This window comes from Tasmannia lanceolata, unplaced genomic scaffold, assembly GCF_043159265.1.
Source record: "Tasmannia lanceolata isolate RefF3 unplaced genomic scaffold, GAP_Taslan_0.1 ptg000018l, whole genome shotgun sequence".
Classification (NCBI taxonomy): domain Eukaryota; kingdom Viridiplantae; phylum Streptophyta; class Magnoliopsida; order Canellales; family Winteraceae; genus Tasmannia; species Tasmannia lanceolata.
Window position 1 is genome coordinate 28,463,564 of NW_027518695.1, and position 22,702 is coordinate 28,486,265.

Consider the following 22,702-nt stretch of genomic DNA (forward strand, 5'->3'; position numbering starts at 1 on the left):
CTGAGGAGAAAGGTCTTCTCCCTTTTGAGTCTCCAGGAAGAGATGCTAAAGTGATCGTCTTTTCTTTCATTTTAGGGAACCGTCATCTTTATCATCTTTCTCCCAGAGAAGAAATGTCTTTTCCCTCTTGAGTTTCTACGAAGAGATTCTGAAGGGATCTTCTTTTGCTTCCTTTTGATGAACCATGATCTTTATCATTATTCTCCCAGAGGAGAAAGGTCTTCTCCCTTTCGAGGCTCGAAGAAGTGATTCTAAAGGAATCCTCTTTTCCTTCCTTTTGGGGAACTGTATCATCTTTGTCCCGGAGGAGAATTCCTTCCTTTTGGGAATTCGTCATCTTTATCATATTTCTCCTTGAGGAGAAAGGTCTTCTGACTTTTGAGTCTCTAGGAAGAGATTCTAAACGGATCTTTGTGTACGGTATAAGTCTTTTTCAGTATGGCTAATGGCACCTGGAAGTTTTGCCATGAACACACACAGACACATTTATTGATTTCGTCACTCTTACATGTTTTATAATTTGTGTAAGGTTCGGTTTTGATAATTAAGGTGTTCCTTTGGAAATAATACCCTTGATTTTATGCTTTGATTGATTTTGAGAAATTATTTAAGTAGGTTGAAAATAATTTGGTATTATAAATTTATCTAATTTTAATAATTATGATAAAGTGCTCTAGATAAGTTTAGTTATTATTATAATTTCCCAAAGGTGATTTATTAATCATGATGATTAGTCCATGAGCATTTTAGTAATTATTAAAAAATTTCAGGGGGGGTGTTGTAATTATTTTGTTTATAGATAGTACAATAAATTGTCCCATAATTATTTATCAAAGATAGATAGATAATTTTTGAAGAATCATCAAGGATGGAGTACCGCTTAAGATGGTTTGGACATATCCAACGTGGGCGTTTGGATGCTCCAGTGAGAAGAAGTGACTTGTGCCAAGTTGATGGAGTAAAAAGAGGTAGGGGCAGACCGAAAACAACTTGGGTAGAAACAGTTAAGAAAGACTTCAGGGCTAGACATAACAGGTAACATAACCTTGGATAGGATAGAATGGAAGAAAATGATCCGTGTAGACGAACCCAACTAGTGTCAGGATTAGACTTAGTCAATTTGAGCCGGGTAGATCCTTTCACCTTCTTCATGAAATTTTTCTAAAGGATTCATCAGCCGACCCCAACTAGTTTGGGGCAAAGGCTTAGTTGAGTTGAGTTGAGTATCAAGGATATTCATGGAATATTGCTTTATTAGGTTTACTATTGCTAAAATAAATCTTCTATGAATTATAGCATGTGAATAACAATAATTAAACTCTATATGATGAATTATCATTAAAAAAGTGGAAGCATTGATATAATTGTCCTATTCACATGATCTGGAAAGAGTTGAAGTGAGTGGTTAACCACCAAAGTGTTCCATTCACGGAAACTAAATGACTTTCCAAATCATTTTAGGAAATTGCATTTTGAATTATAATAGGTAGTGGTTGGCCCAAAGGAAAGCCCTACTTGGCTCAATTCAAGACGGCACATGCAATCGAAGAAAGTCTAATAGCCTAGAAGATCTCTTCAACCCAAAGGTATTGAATTTTCGAAAGCTATTGTATTTTGCATCGGTTGGCATTGCGATAAGTTCTGGAAAGGACTATTGCATGTTGTGTTCTTATCCCAAAAGAGAGATTACTTAGATGTAGTTGATTACTTAGATATAGTTTGGACTTCTAGTGAATTGATTAAAGAAATTGTTGTAAAATTCTAGACAGGACCGTTGCACATTATGATCTTATCCCAAAGGAGAGATTACATGGATGTGGGTAGGACTTCGAGGGGATTCTTAAAAGAAACTAGATAAAAGCGTCGGTGACATAGTTTCAATTTGAGTTTATAGTAATCAACGCTTCATCTATACCTAGTCAACTACCATCGATAGTGACACTAAGCGATTGTTCTAGGGATCATGGATTTTGACTTGGATCTTAGAGAAGATGATCCGCCCAAACAATGAGAATATTGCTCTCGTAAAGCGAGTACCAAGTATGAAAGATGGGTGATGGCCGATCGAATATGTATTCTAATCATGTGTAGGTATATGTCTGAGGTAATCAGGGGTGGTATTCCTGAGTATGAGCCAAGGATTTCTTGGATGTGGTGGTGCAAAACTTTGTTGAATATGAGAAAGCATAGACTGGAATTTTAATGAATACCGTGATTAACATGAAATGTGATGGAAACGAAAGTGTGAGCGAGCACATCTTACGAATGATAAACGTGGGATCTAAACTTAGGTCTCTGGGAGTAGACATATCAGATTCATTTATAGTACCTTGGCCTTGAATTTACTTCCGTTAAAATTTGGACAACTAAAGACCACGTATAATGCATTTAGGGAAAAGTGGGAGCTGAATGAGCTGATCTCCGTATGTGTCCAAGACGAGGATCGTTTGAAGAAAGAAAGAACTAAAAGTGCTTACGTGATACAACATTAGAAAGCTAAAGAGTTCACTTTTCAAAGGTAGAAGCCAAACTTTAAGGAACCTTTCTAGCTGAACACGTCAAAGCTGCTACATGATCCCAAGACTAAGAATAGCCATGTTATTAAATGATTCCATTACAGGAAGAAGGGACATAAGAAGATAGAGTGTCGCCAATATCCAGCTTGGCTAGAAAAGAAGAAAAAAGCAGTGGATGTTCACAAGCCCGAGGCTTCAAATTAAAGATGAAGTCACTTTTCAAGTAGTAAATGGAGAAAGTTTTCTTAGAGCTAATAAAAATTGGTCAAAAATAATTTATCGAATTACAGAGACCATTTTCAGTTGATTAATCCTTTAATGTACTTGGTTAGTGAGAGCACATTTTAATTTTGACATATTGTAAAGAATAACAAGAACTACGTGCAGGCTTGATCCCAATTCTGGGTACGTAGGCAGCTCTTAAAGTTACTTAGAGTGCAGCCGGATTGATTTAATAAAAAATTCTGATATCGGTCAAGGAATGTGTTATCATTTGGGTAATTGTGGAAATATTCCTAGAATAATTGTGGAAATATTCCTACAATGAAAGCCTTAAGTTTCATACTTAAGCATGACCGTAGTAGTCGACTCCATGTAAGAAGCATTAATTCTTGAGCATGATGGTAATAGTCACATAAGGGCTTCAGGTAAGAAGCAAAAGTGCCTTAAGTTTTACAGTTAAGTACGACGGTTATTATTCACATGAGAGCTTCAGGAGAAAAGCACAAAGGTTGACCAATATTGGATTTAGCGTAAAATGATCACATAAAGTACGGTATTTCCATACTACACGTTCCATGCTTGTCGGCAATCATTTGTGAACGAGATTTCTAGTAATTGTGATCATACTTGGTCGTATACCGTTTGATGCAGTATTGACCTCTATGGTTCGTTGTTAGAATCTTGTGAGATGTGATCCTGTTTTTGAGATGTCATCACATTAATCTTATTTGGCCAAGAAGTCTTCCAGTCTAGATATGTATCAAGGCTAGTCTTATGTTCAATGCTTGCCAAGTGGGAGAACGTAGGATCTTATATTGTCAATCATTGATCTAAGATCGACAGTCTAGATTGAAGAATGAGATTAAATATGAAATTACTGGAGTTACCTGTTTCCACAGTGATCAGTGAAGGGTATTTTAAGGTAATCAGTGCATCTCATCCTTATTGAGACATGGATGATTAATGTAGCCCTAGATTCAACTACATCTGTTGGTTAAATAGATTAAGCCAATTAGGATTTATTGTGGGTGGAACGATAGGTCTTTTTCTATAAATAGAGGGGCTCGTCTCTGCTGCCATCTAAACTGACCAAAGGGAGATTTCTCCCACCAGGCGGACCAGAGAGGCAGTAGAAGACCTAGCCCGATCGATCACCGCCATGGCCGACCGAGGTAAGTCTCACAATCTTTCTTTTGTATTCTAGTTTATTTGCACGGATCTATTTGCACATTAATTTAAGATCTTAAGATTAACATCTTCATCATATTTCTCCCGTAAGAAAAGGTCTTCTTCCTTTTAAATCTCCGAGGAGAGACTCAAAAGTACTTATCTGCTTCTCGGAGAAAGTCGGTAAATAGGGAAAAGAAAATTGCTAGTTTGAGAAGTCTTGTTTTGTTTACCTTTTTGCCTTTTTCTTCTTTTTTTTTGGTTGGTTCTTCTCTTCCTTTTGCGTCGTTTTCTCTCCAAATGATCCGGTCCCTCTCAAAAGTATCTTTCCTCTATTTATAGAGCTTCTTGGTGTCGTTGGCTAATGCTAACTCATCGCTTATCTTCAATTTCACGATCTTCACTTTCTCTTATTAGAGCTGTTACCAACGATCAGCTCACCCTTACCGTTCGTTCCACGATTTCAACATCCCTCTTTTATGGGAAGTTACGAAACCTCATCATTTATCCCTTTTATTTTAGGAAAAACGTAATCTGTAACCACCATTTCTTTTTTCTTTTTTTACCAAGGCATTTTACCTTTATCCCTTTCATTTTCTTTTTTTTTTGTAAAATTTTGAGTTCAACAATTATTTTTCCCTTATTTCCCTTTATATCTATTTTTCTGATTGCATCTCTAGTTATTGCTAGTTGCTACATGTTTGGGTGCTAGCTTGGTATGTTGATGTCTACCTTGGTTGGTATTATGTTCTGCCTTCAGTTGACTGATTAATTAATTGAAAATATTTCACATTTGAAAAAATGTAAGATATTTATTCATGTTGAAAATGAGATTGAGATGAATGTGAGTTGGAGTGAGAGCTCTCCCCGAGCCCCCCTCACTAATATGTCTCTCTCTCTCTCTCTCTCTCTCTCTCTCTCTCTCTCTCTATATATATATATATATATATATATATGTATATATATATATATATATATATGTGTGTGTGTGTGTGTGTGTGTGTGTGTGTGTTAAGTACAATGGCCAAAATACTCTTAAGTACATGAAATGCATCTAACAATTCATTTTCTTGTTTTATTTGAGAAAATCCACTCATTGTTAGGGTTTGTCGGAGCACCATATATATTGTTTTTCTTTTTCTTTTTAACATTTTGTCATTTAGCAGGGAAATATATAGAAGTTATTGTTCAAAGTGGATAAATATTGCAAGTTATTTATTCATTTTTCAAGATTAAATATTGGTTTCCCCAATTTCTCGTTAATATTTGTTAATTAATTGAATAAAATTGAGATTTTGAAGTTTTGTAGATGACTTTTTCCATTTTTAAAACTCTTCTTCCTGATCACATTTTGCAATATTTTAGAAATTTTACCCTCTTCTTTTAATGAATCAATTTGCATGGTTTTCCTATTTTTCATACATTCCAAAAAAGAAAACTCAAATAGAAATAGACAAGAGACAGAGCAACACAGAATTCATTAACGTCACTGACTTTTCATGATTCTCGATCATATAATACCAACTACAACAGTTTCCTACACTGTCTACTTACAAATACTTTTGAGAAAAACAGAAAAACACCAACCTTATGTCACTCTCTCCTCAACTAGACATAGCACTACCTAAAACTGTTTTCACTACTTACAATTACTCCTGAGAAAAACAGAAAAACGCCAATCTCATTTGAAAGCGAACTCCAAGATTAGCCTCAATTCTTGCAATTTCATTCTCATCATCTCCTGTCATTATCAATCATTAATATATTAGAATAATAGAAATTTTTTTGTCATTATATATTTACAAATTAATGGGAATCAGATGATGTCAGGAGGTATCCAATAGCCTCGAAAAATACTAATTTATTTATCGATATCGTTACTAATTTTAATATTAATTTTGAAAATTGGGTTTATGAATGAAATGGTTCTTGTTGAAAGAAGTGGTTGTCCCTCTCTCTCTCTCTCCCCACTCTACAAAAAGCACCCATTTTCAAATGTGCCAGAACCATAGAGAAGATTTGTTCCCTTCAAACGGGAACATAAGAAGGTAACTTTCAACATTTTCATATGTTTTCCTTTTTTTTCTTATTACATTATAATTTTTGTGGTTGTTGGCTGTTTTACAGGTGAAGATAATTACTTCCAAGGTTTTAACGACATTTGAAACCTTCAAAATTTTGGTAGCATTAAACTTTTCTTTCCTTCCATTTATGAACTACGTGTTTTGTTGGGAAGCGCTTCTTGGAAAGAAGGTGAACCGAATAGGTGTTGTTTGTTTCATATAAATGAATTTTGACATCAAGCAAATTGTTATCCTATTCTCTGTTAGTGAGGTACAGACAAATAGTTTGCATGGTGAATCTTAGAGGGATCCGAAGCCGCTCTAAAGCCTCACTCACTGGCAGACAGATGGATTTTATCATAGCAAAAGGCAGTTTATACATGCCAATTTAAACCAGTTTATGACTGACCAGATTACATCCAGAATTGGTTTGCTGAGTTGTGTTGATCACAGTAAGATTTCAAGGTCAAATTCCTCTTTATGCACATCCACTTGAGAACTTAAGGAATCTCCCACAAGATTATGATTTCTTTGTTACATCTGCATCAAAACTCATTAGAGCATGTCTCTACACACTTGAGCAACGCCCCGTCGCACTTTCCCTGCATCACTCATGCATTATACCTTTTCTTAGATCAAAGGCCTTATGGTTTTTCAGGCTACCAAGAGAAATTTATCTTCAACAATTGTTCGTGTGGATAATAACATAATTGAGTGTGATGTGCTTAATGCTGCTACAAGAGATGAAGTGTGATTGGTTAGTAGCTGATTATAATTGATATTTTTTTCTGTTTCACGCAGAGCATCAACATTTCTAGAAATTCTTGTAACCATTTTTTTAGGGAAATGTTATCAGCACTACTGTATTTTGATGAGGGCACTCCTCACTTTATTAAAACTACAGTATGGTTCGCACCATAGGATGATCCAAACCGTCCATTAGATGGGCCACAGCCTAAATACGTTGTGGCCCAAAAAATCATTTCCATAGGTTAGATCCTAAAGTGAGGAGTGCCCTCATCAAAATACAGTAGTGCTGATAACATTTCCCCATTTTTATAGGTGGTTCAACTACAAGGAGATCTGAGAGGTTTTGGCATTGATGTTGAAGAGGTTCATCGTCAAGTCCAAAATTTGGTGATCTATCTTTATTTTACTTAGTGTTGACCTTTTTCTTTAATTTAAAAATTCAAAATTTATTTATTTACTTTATGCAAAAAGTCAAATATATATATATATATATATATATATATATATATATATATATATATATATATATATATATATATATATATTAAAAGTTACAATTAAAGAGAAGTGTATCTTAAGTATTATCTTGAATTCCTATAAATATTCGTACATACACTCATGCTTTTAAGTTTTTTCTTCTTCCCAATTTATTCCACAGACGTGAGGCATGTTCTCAAGGGTTCCGGGCTGTTTAAGTGCACGTCCCCTTAGAGCGGACGAGTTGTATCATGGAGGCATATGCTAGAGAATCCATTTGCACTGTTGATTCGTCAAATGCAGGGACAATATTTTCCTTAAGGTTTAGATCAGTGCCTCAACTCAACCGTAAGTCATTCTCTCTCTTTACTGTTTGATTCTTTCTATTATTTTTGGTTTGGTTACATGTGGATTATTGCTTTATTTGTGTTGTTTATTATTATAATCTGAAATTCCAGTGTATTTTTACCAACACTTGGTAGGATATATAGATTTTCTACCAATTGGAATAACAACTCTTTGTCAGAAATGAGAAGAATGATTTTAAACTTTGTTGCATCTCAGGAAGCAAAAAATGGGGAGCAAAGTGGAAAAGTGGGGTGTTACTCATGCAACAAACTTTTAAATCCTCTACAGTGTTCTTGTCTTCCTTGCGTAGATCATAATGTGGATCCTTACTGTAGTTTGCATTGAACTTAACCTCTAAAATTAGATAATGTTTTGTAGTACGATGATATATTTTAGTTTGCTTGGTTTCATTAAATAAGAGCTCTTTCAACATGGTTCCAACAGTTCCTTAGATGTTATGATGTGTACATTTAGCTTAGGCCATGTTTGGATACCCACAAGATTTAGATTTGGATTTAGTTGATATTTTGAGCTGGATCAGATCCTTAGATTTCCAAATCATCTACAACAGTGCCAAAAAATCTGATTTTCAAATCTTTTCTGCTAGACATTATTTGTAAATAAATATTTGTAGCAACTTCCTTCACCGTGTGCTCCTCAATGTTGCTCCGGCAGCAGCGATGAGACATCCCTACCCCCATCTCTCTCTGTCTGTGTCTTAAAACATGATCATGAAGATGAATAATGTATTTTGTATCCAAAACTCAAATCCAAATCAAAATACAAATGCATGAGGTATCCAAACGGGCCCTTACGGAATTTTTAGAGCTGAGAAAAGCTCTTCTAGTGTATGTTATGATTGACATAGAACACACAGGTTTTTTGTACCTAAGTTTTGGGATTTTTCTTAATTTAAAATATTTTTAAAAAATATTATTTTAAAAATTATTTCACACTTTTATCCGACTTCATGAAAATTTTCTAAGGGATTCATTAGCCGACCCCTACTAGTTTGGGACGAAGGCTTAGTTGAGTTGTATTTTACACTTTTATCCGCCGTTAGAACCGCCAGCAAAAGTTCCTTTGGTTGCCTAAAAGCCGGGTTAACCCATGGATTTTAGTTAGTTTTGGGGTGCCACGTCAGCCGAATACCCTGCTTGTTTGCCAAACCAAAATTAAAACCCTGGAGGACTACCTGCTTCGTCGGGTGAATGTTGTCCGAAGCAGTATCCTTGTTCAAATGTGATTTTGAGTCCAATAATCAGTTTAGCACTCACAATCGGTTGTTATAATCAAAAGACCCTGTTCGTTTCAGATTGTGAAAACCGATTGTCAGCACCAACCAGATTATTGTACCCAAAATAACGTTTCATTTTGAGTCCAATAATTGGTTGGGGGGTTCAAACTTGGCTGCCACAATCTGAAACGAATTTTACAAAAATTCAGAGTGGATTTCCTGGAAATCGGCCCATTCACTTTTCGATGAATGGTTGAGATTATTAGCCTAACTGGAAAAAAAGGCCATGTTTGGCAACTACGAATTTTTTTTTCAAGGAATATTAATTTTTCAAGGGGTGAGAGAAAAGAGAGAGTGGGAGGGAGAGGATCTCCACCCCCTACTCCCTTGCCCCCTCTCCCACCACTGTATAAATTAATATTCCATGGAAATAATTTTCATGACTGTTAAACATGGCTTTAGTTGGGACGTGGGAATTTCAAAATCTTTTCGAATTTAAGTGGTGCAATTTTCTTTAAATTATTAAGGAGTATTAATGCATGCAATTATTTGCTAGGCAATTTCTCGGGAAATGAAACCATTTCGCACCTGACTTTTGCATTAGAGAATAGCCAGCTCTGATTAATTAAATGAATAAGACAAAATCTACTAAAGCCTATGTGGCTGTTCTCTCATGCAGAAGTGAGCAGCGAAATGGCTTTCTGCGAAATTGCCTAGCAAATCCCGAGCAAGAAATATGCTAAAGTTACTCTCTTTTATAACAACCACTCTCTGGGGCCCAAGTAAGGAATGCTGGTGTAATCGGATTAGCTGGTCAGATCAACGTCCACAAGCGTGCCCCATGTCCCTTTAGCCAGCTTGATTGGACGATCCTAGCCCCTTGATCCATAATGGCTTGTTTAGGGCTTCCGCAAAGAAAAGTCCAACCGTTGATTTGTACAGTTAGTTATCTTACGGATAGGATGTCCGTGTGGCATTCAATATGAATCATGTAGGTCACGTCATGATCGTCCACAAGATCAACGGTCTCAATTACACTAGATGTCCCCCTGTGGGACCCAAAAATTGATAGTAAGAAATGCAGCTTAAATCCATTTTATTAAATTGACACAAGTAGTTTGATCATCGATCTAGGCCACACATCTGGTGGGTACCTCTGTAGATGGGAGACATGCATGCCCTGATCGGATGATCCTAGCCATACATACAATGAAGTGAATTTGGCCTGTCAGGAAATTAGGGGTGCAACTTGGGTCGGGCTCAACCCGAACCCGACGGGTTCAAATTGGGAAAAGCGAACCCGATTTAAATTCTGGTTGGGTTAGGGTTGAGGAGTTGGCAACCCAATCCAACGCAAACCTAGCCTCTGTCCTCTAGTTTTCTCACGTTTTTCTAGGGTTATGCTTTTTTCCCCTGTATTTTTCTATTTGGCCCGAGATGAACCCGACCCGACCTGACCCGATTAGGAGGCAGGTTGGGTTAGGGTTGGCCCCAACCCAAGGCTCGGGGTTGGCCTCAACCCGACCCAACCCAACCCGAGTTGCACCCATCAAGCCCTTCCAACACTGGTCTGATCGTGAATGTTAACCGTCCAATACAACGAGCCTCACCTTTCAATCACATTGATCAGATGGAACACACCCCTTACCTTTTATACTGACTGTGTTCCCACGTGAAACTCAAGGATCTCCCTACACGTGTTAAAAAGTACAAGTGTCGTTTAGGCTTGCACCTGCCTTTAACAACTGACATGTGGCTATTTCACATGTCCTTATTCCTGAGCTGGTTCACAGATTTTAAAACCCCATTCAAACCACTGGCCAACACTCGGGTAAATCCACTCAATATTAAACACGCACATACACCGTATATATATCTTACCAGCATATATACACTGTAGAGATATACATATACGTTCCCATAAAAGACACCCAATTGTTCTACCTGCTGTCACGATGTTATAATTTATAATATTTTTTTTGAATGATGAAGAATTCATTAAAAAAGGGGACCGAGATGGTCAATTACAAAAGATAAAAAAGGAAACGGTGGATATAAATCCAACCAAATACAAAAATATCAAGGAGGGAGGATAATAAATTTATTTTATTCATTATTCTAACTTGAAATGGAGAAAATAATAAGAAAATAATAATAAATAATCTCAGTGGTCCATTTGTGGGAGATGGAACAAAAAACAAGATCTTAATTAGACCCGAAAAAATGGGACCCGTACCCGCGGGTACACCCGGCCCGCAGGGGTACGGGTACCAATTTCAATACCCGCGAAAAAAAATACCCCCACCCAACCCGTACTCGTGACCCGCGGTTGGGTCTGGGTCAGGCGTTGGTGCCCGCGGGTTACCCGCCATTCGGTTTTCAACTCTTTATTCTTTAGGCCTAAACACCAAACATCTAATGGATCAAAATTGTAGACTTGAACATCTAATGGATCAAAATTCTTTGAATTACAAGCCTCAAACTAACAAACATAAATATAAGTTTTTCAACTTTTGGTTAACTCATTTTTGGTGGATTTTTTTCTTCTAAAAATGAATAATTTCAATAGGGGCAAGATTTTTCTTGAAGAGGAGGCTAAGATTTCAGTTAAAAATCTTTTTAGTCTGTTAATCATGATAATAAGAAAATATACAAGTTATTGAGGTTGATATAGGACTTAAAAGAAGCTTCCTGTAGTTACAACATATATTTTCAGGAGGCAATCAAAATATTTGGCTTCTCACGAAATGTTGATGAAGCTTGTATAGAAAGGGGCAAATAAGAATATGACTTAAGCTTGTATGTTGTTGCTACACTACTTATTGGAAATGATGTAGGAATATTATCAACCATTTAGATCTAGTTTATTAGTAATTTTATTATAAATGATCTATGGTAGGCATCCTACACTCTTGGTCGAAGGTTTACCGAGACATATAAAGAACAAAATGTTAGGACTACAATAGGTTAACTGTGGAAGTAAAATATTGACTAGATTCAATAAAAGAGGGTACTCATCATCCCATCCTTGATATTTGATCCAACAGCAGCTGACTTGTTAAGAAGCTGCTGTTGGATTAAATATCAAGGCTTGTACATCCATCATACCAACTTTTTACAATGTTGCCTACTAGCCAGTCTGCCTCTTGACATCACGGTCAGAGATGTTGCATTTGCCACCATGGGGTGCGCTAGAAACCCATGGCCGGCGCGAAATTTCATTATTCATGTACGACTCATACCTCCGCCCAATCCATCAAATCATATTTCTCAATGCCTTTTATTTCATTTATTTACTACCAGTTTTTCTGCCATGTTATCCATTTTTAATATCCTTTAGATATTCATTAGCAATTTTTTTGCTTCCAAAGTATTTTCCTTTAACATGGAATCGTAGTATACCATCATTTGTGAGGATTAGCACCTCATTATTTGTTGGCATAGCATCATTATTAAATTAATTGCATGCTACTAATATGGCAAAACATAACAAGCCAATTTGGCATGTCAGGAAATCCAACAAAACTGGTCTGATCGTTAATCTGACCCGTCCAATACAACGAGTCTCACCTTTCAATCACATTGATCAAATGGAACACACCCCTTACCTTTTATAATGACACCCCGTTGTGTGTTCCCACGTGAAACTCATCCCTACACGTGTCAAAACGTACAAGTGTCGTATATGCTTGCACCTGCCTTTAACAACTGACATGTTAGCTGGTTCACAGATTTTAAAACCCCATTCAAAACACTGGCAGATACTGAGGTAAATCTACTCAATATTAAACACACACATACACCGTATATATATCTTGCCAGCATATATACACTGTAGAGATATACATATATGTTCCCATAAAAGACACCCAATTGTTCTACCTGCTGTCACGATGTTATAATTTATAATTTTTTTTTTTGAATGACGAAGAATTCATTAGAAAAGGGGACCGAGATGGTCAGTTACAAAAGATCAAAAAGAAAACGGTGGATATAAATCCAACCAAATACAAAAATATCAAGGAAGGAGAGTAGTAAATTTATTTTATTTATTATTCTAACTTGAAATGGAGAAAATGATAAGAAAATAATAATAAATAATCTCACTGGTCATCAAGCTCTTGCTGAGAGGCCTTTCTCTCGTAGGAAACTTCTGATACTCTTTTCTCGTTTTGGAGAAGAAAAAATCATTAAAATGCAATCATATGTAGAGTTGTCATGCATTAACATATTCAAAGTAAATAAAGCCATCTTTTAGTAAGATTTATAGTAAAATACACTAATTAATTTAATTTAATTTAATTATTGGGTACGTGAGATAATCTATTGAAAATATACATATATGGGATTTGCTCGGGACCATCTCGTAAGGCATTTAGTGGAACCGCTGTTGCATGAGCATGGTTTTCAATTTTGACCGAAATCCGAAATTTCGGATTTCAGTGAGGACCGAAACGAAAAGGTGCGGAAACCGAAATTCCTGAAATTTATAAAATTTAGTTCGAAATTTCTATTAAAATAATAAATTTTTATTGTGTTAACTAATTTAATTTCGTCCCTAAAATCCAGGATTTTGTGCATCAATACCAAATTTAGCCCTAAATTTCGGGATTTCGGCTAAAATTTTGGTTTCGGATAACTCTAAAATTTTAGCCGAAACCGAAATTTAAAGTTTCGGATAACTCTAAAATTTTAGCCGAAACCGAAATTTAAAACCATGTGTACATGGGAGAGCAGACACATGCTCACTTTTCAACAGATTTTGTTTTATACATATAATTCATATGAGGTGGTTGCTCTCTCACGCAACACTGCGATGGTCCCTAGCAAATCCCTACATGTATAGGTGTCTTAAACAACCTAGAGTTTATGTCCCATAAAGAACATTCTTGCAAGAACTTTATTTTTAAAATACATCACCCATAATAGAAGGACCCTGATCTAAAACATTCATTTGTTGAGCCCCAACTTAAATATGTTGTACCCCAAAAATCATCTCGATAGGAGATCTTAACCGTTTGATCTATATAAATTTATATATGGTTAGTTCAACAGACTAAGTATATTCATTCGGTAATAAACATTCACACTTAAACAATTTTTAAATTTAAAACATACAACTTAATTCATTAGGTGAGCACATAATAATAATCATCTCTAAAGAAAGCCTGAAACATTAATTGGGATCATGCTATGGCATTTAAACAATGTCAAATAGTTATTCTAGCAAGGCAAACAATGTTTTACAAGTAAGAAACTTATGTTTGTGATTATTATTTGTAATGCATGAGTTGAGACGACTCATGCAAGACAATCAAGCTCCCTTAGCTTGTTGCCCCCCAATACGTTCTACTGCCCTCGTCTACAGGTAGTGGGCATGGGAACTTTTTACAATGTGTTTACTGGCCAGTCTGCCTCTTGACATCACGGTCTAAAAGGATGCATTTGCCACCATGGGGTGCGCTAAAAACCCATGACCAGCGCGAAATTTCATTATTCATGTACGACTCATACCTCCGCCCAATCCATCAAATCATATTTCCCAATGCCTTTTATTTCATTTATTTATTATCAGTTTTTTGCCATGTCATCCATTTTCAATATCCTTAAGATATTCATTAGCAATTTTCTTGCTTCCAAAGTATTTTCCTTTAACAAGGAATCATAGTATTCCATCATTTGTGAGCATTAGCGCGTCATTATTTGTCGGCATAGCATCATTATTAAATTTATTGCATGCTACTAATATGGCAAAACATAATAGGAAAATACATATCATTTAACAACAGTTATGTACAAGTCATTGTCATGAACCACTTACAAATACTGTTGAATAAAAAATGAATTTATTTTCATGCACACATGCTTATATCAGTATGTGTGAATATTCAAAATTTAATATATTTGTTTTCGTACACAAATACTAACAAACCATGAATTTTCACATAGATGTCTATATGCATGTATATTAGAGTTAAAAACTCCAAATTTTAAACTCTACACTTATGCACATATATCAAGATATAAATTTTAGATTGTAAATAATATAAATATTTATACACATACTACTTTTAGTAAAAATCATATTTACTATTTTTAGTAAAAAAACGAACTTACTATTTTTAGTAAAATCTGAATTTACTATTTTTAGTAAAATATTTTTAGATTTGAAACCATATTCACACACACACACACACACACACACACACACACACCATATATATTTGAAACCATATATATTTAAAGATATATATATATATAATATATACGCATATTTTAGGGATAAATATATATATATATATATATATATATATATATATATATATATTTCATATTTTAACTATATAATAATATATACGCATATTTTAGGGATAAAAATTTCATATTTAAAGATACATAATATATGCACATAATTCTAGAACACAAAAATTAGCATAATTGTCATTAGCTTGAACATCTAAAGAAAAAACATGTAGGATACATACTTGAGAGATGAAGAATGCCAAAGAATGCCCAAATCTTTCCTTTAATTGGGGGTTGAGTTAGTTTCCTTCTTTTATTCTCCTTTCTTTTATAGTTTATCCCTTTCCGTAGTTGTAGATTTTCTATTGGTTAAATAAAGCAATTTGTGTCATGAAAGGATTCTTAAATATAAGGAATACCAATTTTAATGAGATTTGGGTTATAATTAAAGTAGTGTGACCCACTTACTATTTATAGTAAAAACAGGCTTACTATTTATAGTAAGTACGAACTTACTATTTATAGTAAGCGCGGACTTACTATATTTAGTAACTTTGATAGGGACACCCATAAAAATACTGTAATGCTCCCCTTTAGTTTGATAACAACACCCCCTACAAGCCCAAAAAGATTTCAACCCAACTTTTGATAATGACACCCATTAAAATAAATATATAAATAAATAAATTTCGCAACTTGGGACCGGGTATTACAGAATTGAAGTATCCTCCCGGGTGGAGTGAAGGGTTGTCCTTTTATAGCCTGAGGTTCTGTGTTCCTGGGTGCGATGTGACAACGACGGACGTCATGATGAACGGTAGTTTGGGCGATGGCAGTGGTGTAGTACGGTAAGCCATAAGCTACAAGTAGATGACGTGGTGTGAAAGGTGAGGTGTGTCATCCCAGAAGGTGACATGTTGGCGGTTGGTAGATGTTGGGATCTTGTACGATTGCTGACAGAATTAGCACTGGTAAGTGATGGGACGTTGCATGATCTTTTATGGTGGTGGAAATGAGTCAGCAGGCGATGACGTCATATGATCCTCTGGGGGCTTCTACTCAACCGAGGGTATTGATGCCCCGCCCGTCATTGAGTCTTTGTCCTTTCGTGTAGTGGCACTCAACCAGATGCTGCTAGAGGCAAGCAGCCCGAGGTCTTTCCTTTGGCACAAGACGGTGACGGAACCACGTGGCGGCACTCTGTCAGGGGTCTTGGCATCGAGGGCCCTTCTCGGGCAAATGCCTTCTATTCGGATGATAGGCATCTCTTTGCTCCGTGAGGTGGAGTGGTCGGTGGCACTCGGCTCTTGGTTGTCCGAGTGGTCTTGTCCAATCTCTGCAAGTCTTGCCACAAGTCAGTGTATCATCGGTGGTCCGGTTTTACCGCAAACATATTTGAATCATAAGGTGTAGATATTTAGCCAGACTTAAATTGACTAAAGTTTTTAAAAAATTTCCCTACATAGTGTCATTGTGTTAAAAAATCATCAAGGTTTCTATGTATTATAATTGCTAGGGCTACATTAGCTCTTCTCAATTCCTCATCTCAAATTTATTAGATAAGAGTTTCTTGTTGCCTTCAAACTATATAAATTTACATGTCATTGCTTGGGATCTTGTTTTAGACCATAAAGAAAATTTATTAATCTATACACCGTGTTCTTTATCTTGAACTATAAAGACTTCAGATTGGTCCATATAAATTTCTTCATCTACTAACTACTTAACAATATTGTTGTAGCATCTAATTAATAGAATTGTAAGTTATAAATGATAGCTTAGGAGGAAATTAATACTAGAATAATAATTATTCTACTGAATAGTGAATACTTATCAAAGAAATTTATACATTGTTTTTATTTAAATCCTCTGGCTATCATTCTAGCTTTATATTTTTAAGTAATTAATGTCTTACGTACAAGTCGATCTCCGTTTATTATGGCACATGGGCACAACCATGGTGGAGTCCACTATACGGACGATCCGGATCTTTCTATTTGCTACACTTAATAATGGATACATGTAAATTTCATTTAGAAAAATGAAAAAAGATGGTGGTTTCTTGACATTCCCTAACATTTACTCTCTGGGTCTCCATGTGGACGTAATCAAATCCGTTGATTAGAACTATGATATAGGGGTGCAACTCGAGTCGGGTTGGATCGGGTTGAGGCCAACCCTAACCCAACCTGAGATAGCATTCCCTCAACCCTAACCCAACCCGAGCCTCAGGTTGAGGACGGTCAACCCTAACCCAACCTGCCTCTAAATCTCTCAACCCTAACCCAACTGATCTACCCGAAATCGGGTCGGGTTGGTTCGGATTCACTTTGGGCCAAATAGAAAAATAAAATAACAAAATGAAAATCAAGATAAAATTAGAGGACGGAGGTCGGGTGTGGGTCGAGTCGGGTTGCCAAGGAATCAACCTTAACCCAACCTGAAATAAATCGGGTTGGAAAAAGTCATCCCTAAACCAACCCAACCCGAGGAAATGCCAACCGAACCCGACTCAAAATTGGGTTGAACCCCTTGGGTTCGGGTTGAGCCCGACCCAAGTTGCACCCCTACTATGATCACAGTTCTGGTCCATTGACATTGATTCCACTTTGTTGGGATGAGGATATCTCCTTGACAAATCAAGCCTCCTTTGCTCCTTGTTTTGATTCCATCAAATTTCAAGAAAAGTTTGGAAAAGAAAAACATTTTGCTTTTCCACTACTTTATTACATATCAATAAAAATGACTTGAACAACCACAATTCAAGTTATAATGATTATCCTCAAAATTTATCATTTCCCTCTAATTTGTGGAAAAAAATTCCTAGGGAAAAATTCCTTCAAAAATGTTTTTCCTGCAATCCAAATAGGCCTGCCATGAAAATTTAAACACTTGATTAGTTTTTTCTTATTGATGGAACGTGCCACGTGGGTCGGCTCATCATGATCAACAAGATCAACGGTCTTGATTCCAGTTACCAAAAAGAAATCATAGGGTTTATTTTTATGAAGCAGAGAAAACATGAGACATCAAAGAAAGATAGCCGACCGAAAACGTTTTCTTTAATTGCTTTAAAATTCCATTGATTTTGAATCTACCATGTTTTGATAAGTGCAGAAACTTATCTGGTCTAAAAAGAACCTAATTAAAAAAGAAAAGACAAGCTTCGTTCGTGATATTATCCAAGCACAGTAGTGCTATTATCAATAGCCTTTAATAATTTGGTAAGCTTAGTTCTTGCATTTGCTTGTCATAGAGGTTTCTTGTTATATCAAATGGATGCCAAGAGTGCATTCCTAAATGGGAATATCATGGAGGACGTTTATGTTGAACAACCTCCCGGTTTTGAGGATTTTAAATACCCTAACCATATCTATAAGTTGGACAAAGCTTTATATGGACTAAAGCAAGCTCCTAGAGCATGGCATGATAGGCTTAGTCTTTCCTTTTGGACAAAGGTTTTGATAAGGGCAAGGTTGACAAAAAAATTTCCTCAAAAGACAAGGAGATGACATACCCATTGTGCAAATATATGATGATGATACCATCTTTGGATCAACCAATGAGAGTATGTGAAAGGAGTTTGCCCAATGAATGCAAAGTAAATTTGAAATGAGTATGATAGGAGAACTCAAGTATTTCCTAAGACTACAAATTCATTAATCAAGAGAAATACACTAAGGAATTGCTTAAGAAGTTTGTGATGGATAGCTCTCAAACAAAGCCTACACCTATGAGCACATCCACCAAACTAAGCAAGGATGATCTTGACCCATTCATTGATCAAAAGAAATATAGGGACATGATAGAGAGCCTACATTACTTGACTGCTAGCCTACCCATATTGAAATAGTGTTTGCTTGTGTGCTAAGTTTAAGTCTGATCCTAAGGAATCCCATTTATGCGCTGTTAAAATAATATTGAAATATCTTAGGGAACTCCTACTGTACGTTTGTGATTTGAAAACTCTAAGGAATTTAACCTTGTAGGGTATTCATATTCCGACTTTGCCAAATGTAGAGTTGATAGGAAGAGCGCAAGTAGCACTTGTCAGTTCTTAGGTAGATCCCTTGTGTCTTGGTTTAGTAAGAAGCAAAATTCAGTTGCCCTATCTACCACTGAAGCTGAATATATTGCAGCTGGGGCTTATTGTGCACAAATCCTTTGGATGAGGAATACCTTAGAGAACTATGGTATAAAGTTTGAATGTGTTCCGATTAATTGTGATAACACAAGTGCAATCAATTTAACCAAGAATCTAATTCAACACTTTAGGACTAAATATATAGAGATAAGACACCATTTCCTTAGAGATCATTCATTAAAAGGGGACATTTCAAATGAATATACAAACACAAATGATTAACTGGCAGAAATTTTTACTAAACCACTTAATGAAGAAAGTTTTTGTGATATAAGAAGTGGTCTCAATATTTGGAGTGCCAACCAAGTAAATAAATTCTAAAATTGAATTATATATACATATTACTTATATATACACGTTGCTTGGTATTGACTGCATGGTCAAGATATCAAACCCTAACACTAAAAGCTACTCAATTGGTGCCATTAGCCTTCTTACTAGTTAAGAGAGAGAGAGTACCATCACCTCTAATTAAGAAATCTAATCTCTTGGCTATATTTCACATAAGGACCATGTATCTATATGCTCTACTTGAATATGCTTACAACATATAATTAGTTACTTAGGGGGAGAAAATATTTCAGAGTTAAAAAAAAAAAAAAAAACTTGGGGGGAGAACTACTTAAATGGTTATATTCTTTCTCCATCTTTTTGATGTGACAAAAGGGGGACAAGTAAGAGTAAATCAATTATGTTTTACATATTGTTCATGATATTTGGACTACCTTTGCACATAATTCTCATATCAGGCTTATGTGTCCCTTTTGTGATCACAAAGCATGCATATTCTATGCTTATTGTGCATCAATGTTATAAACTTGTTAAACATGCTTCATATCATTATTTGCAATGTTTATTATAAGCATAGATTTAGGGCGAGCTAGATTTACATTTTTCAATCTCTAAGGGTGAGCTTCCACCTCATAATTAATTTGGTTTGTCTTCATCAAAAAGGGGAAGGTTGTAAGCCTAAGGGTTCAACCTTATCCATGTTTTGATGATTTGCAAACTCAAAATGATTATATGATGCTAATGGTTTTGCTAGTTTTGTTCTTTAGCTAGGTTTTATCAAAATCAATAGTAGTAGCTAAATGGAGGCTTGGAGGTGAACTACACATGGTGACTCACTCATAGACTCAAATTGTTGGTTGATCAAAATTGATACTAGTCACATAGACCAAAGCAAACTCAAGAGTTCACTTACACATGCGGATTGGCCACAAGCATAGAGAAGAACCAATGGTGGTGATCCCTTCAAAGCACATACATAGCAGCCAATTCACTTACACATGCGGATTGGCCACAAGCTTATGGAAGAACCAATGGTGGTGAGCCCTTCAAAGCACATGCAAATTAGTGAATTGTTAGAAGTTGAGCCTTGCGTGTTCGTGGGGGTATAGGGTAGTCCAAATGAATATACACACCTGGGTGGTCTATGATGGTTACCAGCATGGTGACAATTTGGTTTGTGCACTTTTGAGTGGAATTGAAGTATGCTCCTCGGGTGGAGTGGAGGGTTCTCCTTTTATAGCCTGAGGTTCCGTGTTCCTGGGTGAGATGTGGCAACGATGGACGTCATGGTGAACGGCAGTTCAGGCACTGGCACTGGTGTAGTACGGTAAGCCAGAAGCTACAAGTAGATGACGTGATGTGACATGTGAGGTGTGCCATCTCAGAAGGTGACATGTTGGGGATGGTAGATGTTGGGATCTTGTACAATTGCTGACAGAAATAGCACTGGAAAGTGATGGGACGTTGCTTGATCTTCTATGGTGGACGAAACGAGTCAGCAAGCGATAATGTCATATGATCCTCGGGGGGGGGGGGAGGGGGGCTTCTACTCAACTGAGGGTATCGATGCCTCGTCTGTCATCAAGCCTTTGTCCTGTCGTGTAGTGGCACTCGACCAGATGCTACTAGAGGCAAGTTGCCCGAGGTCTCTCCTCTCGGACAAAACGGTAACGGTATCACGTGGCGGCACTCGGTCACGGGTCTTGGCATCGAGGGCCCTTCTCGGGCAAATGCCTTCTATTCAGATGATAGGTGTCTCTTTGCTCCGCGAGGTGGAGTGTCGTCGGTACTCGGCTCTTGGCTATCCGAGCGGTCTTGTCCCATCTCCGCAGGTCTTGCCACATGTAAGCATATCAATGGTGGTCCGGTTTTACCCCCGACTTATTTGAATCATAAGGTGTAGATATTTAGCCAGACTTAAATTGACTAAGGTTTTGTAAATTTTTTCCCTACATAGTGTCTTTGTGTTAAAAAATCATCAAGGTTTCTATGTATTCTATAATTTCTAGTGCTACAGTAGCTCTTCTCAATTCTTCATCTCAAATTTATTAGGTAAGAGTTTCTTGTTGCCTTACTTCAAACTATCTAAATTTCGTGTCATTGCTTGGAATCTTGTTATAGACCATAAAGAAAATTTATTAATTTATACACTGTGTTCTTGATCTTGATCTATAAAGACTTAAGGTTGGTCCATATAAATTTCTTCATCTACTCACTGTTTAACAATATTATTTTAGCTTCTAATTGATAGAATTGTTAAGTTATAAATGATAGCTAAGGAGGAAATTAATACTCGAATAATGATTATTCTAGTGAATAGTGAGTACTTATCAAAGAAATCTATACATTCTTTTTATTTAAATCCTGTACCTAGCAATCTAGCTTTATATTTTTAAGAAAACGTACTAGTCCATCTCTATTTATTATGGCACATGAGCACATCCATGCCGGAGTCCATATACGGACGATCCATATCTTTTTATCAGCTGCGCTTAATAATGAATTCATGTAAATTTCATTTAGAAAAATGCCAAAAGATCGATATTTCTGGACATTCCCTAACTTTACTTTCGAGGTCTCCATGTGGATGTGATCGAATCCGTTGATCAGAACTATGGTCACAGTTCTGGTCCATTGCCATTGATTCCACTTTGATGGGATGACATATCTCCTTGACACATCAAGCCTCCTCTGCTCCCTGTTTTGATTCCTTGAAATTTCAAGAAAAGTTTGGAAAATAAAAATATTTTGTCCATTGTTTTATTACATATCAATAAAAATGACTTGAACAACCACAATTCAAGTAATAATGATTATCCTCAAAATTTATCATTTCCCTCTAATTTGTGGAAAAAAATTTCTAGGAAAAAAATTCCTTGAGAAATGTTTTTCCTCCAATCTAAACAGACCTGCCATGAAAATTCAAACAGTTGATTATCTTTTCTTATTGATGGAACATGCCACGTGGGTCGGCTCATGATGATCAACAAGATCAACGGTAAAGACATCATAGGGTTTATTTTTTGTGAAGCAGAGAAAACATGAAGAGGAATGATAGATGCAAGGGCCCTCTTTATGCAAGGGCTAAAGAAGGGCCCTAGAATACACCCACGTCATTAAGTGCAACCGAATTCAGTTTCTCAACTGAATTTAAAAATGATGTGGATCTATTCAAGGGCCATTCTCCAGTCCTTGCATAAAGAGGGCCCTTGCATCTATCATTACTCAAACATGAAACGTCAAA

At 36.2% G+C, this 22,702-nt stretch overlaps 1 long non-coding RNA gene across 4 annotated transcripts; it reads left to right on the top strand.

Annotated features, from left to right (window-relative positions):
- The first annotated feature begins 4,908 nt into the window (after positions 1-4,908).
- On the top strand, positions 4,909-7,986 carry LOC143851061 (uncharacterized). 4 transcript variants are annotated; one of them, XR_013236199.1, is made up of 6 exons: positions 4,909-5,953; positions 6,033-6,420; positions 6,627-6,725; positions 6,825-7,105; positions 7,377-7,543; positions 7,760-7,986. It is a non-coding gene; the product is annotated as an uncharacterized LOC143851061 (long non-coding RNA). The 4 variants fall into 4 exon arrangements; XR_013236198.1 differs by having other exon boundaries at positions 4,909-6,433; XR_013236197.1 differs by having other exon boundaries at positions 4,909-6,420; positions 6,811-7,105.
- The last annotated feature ends 14,716 nt before the right edge of the window (positions 7,987-22,702 follow it).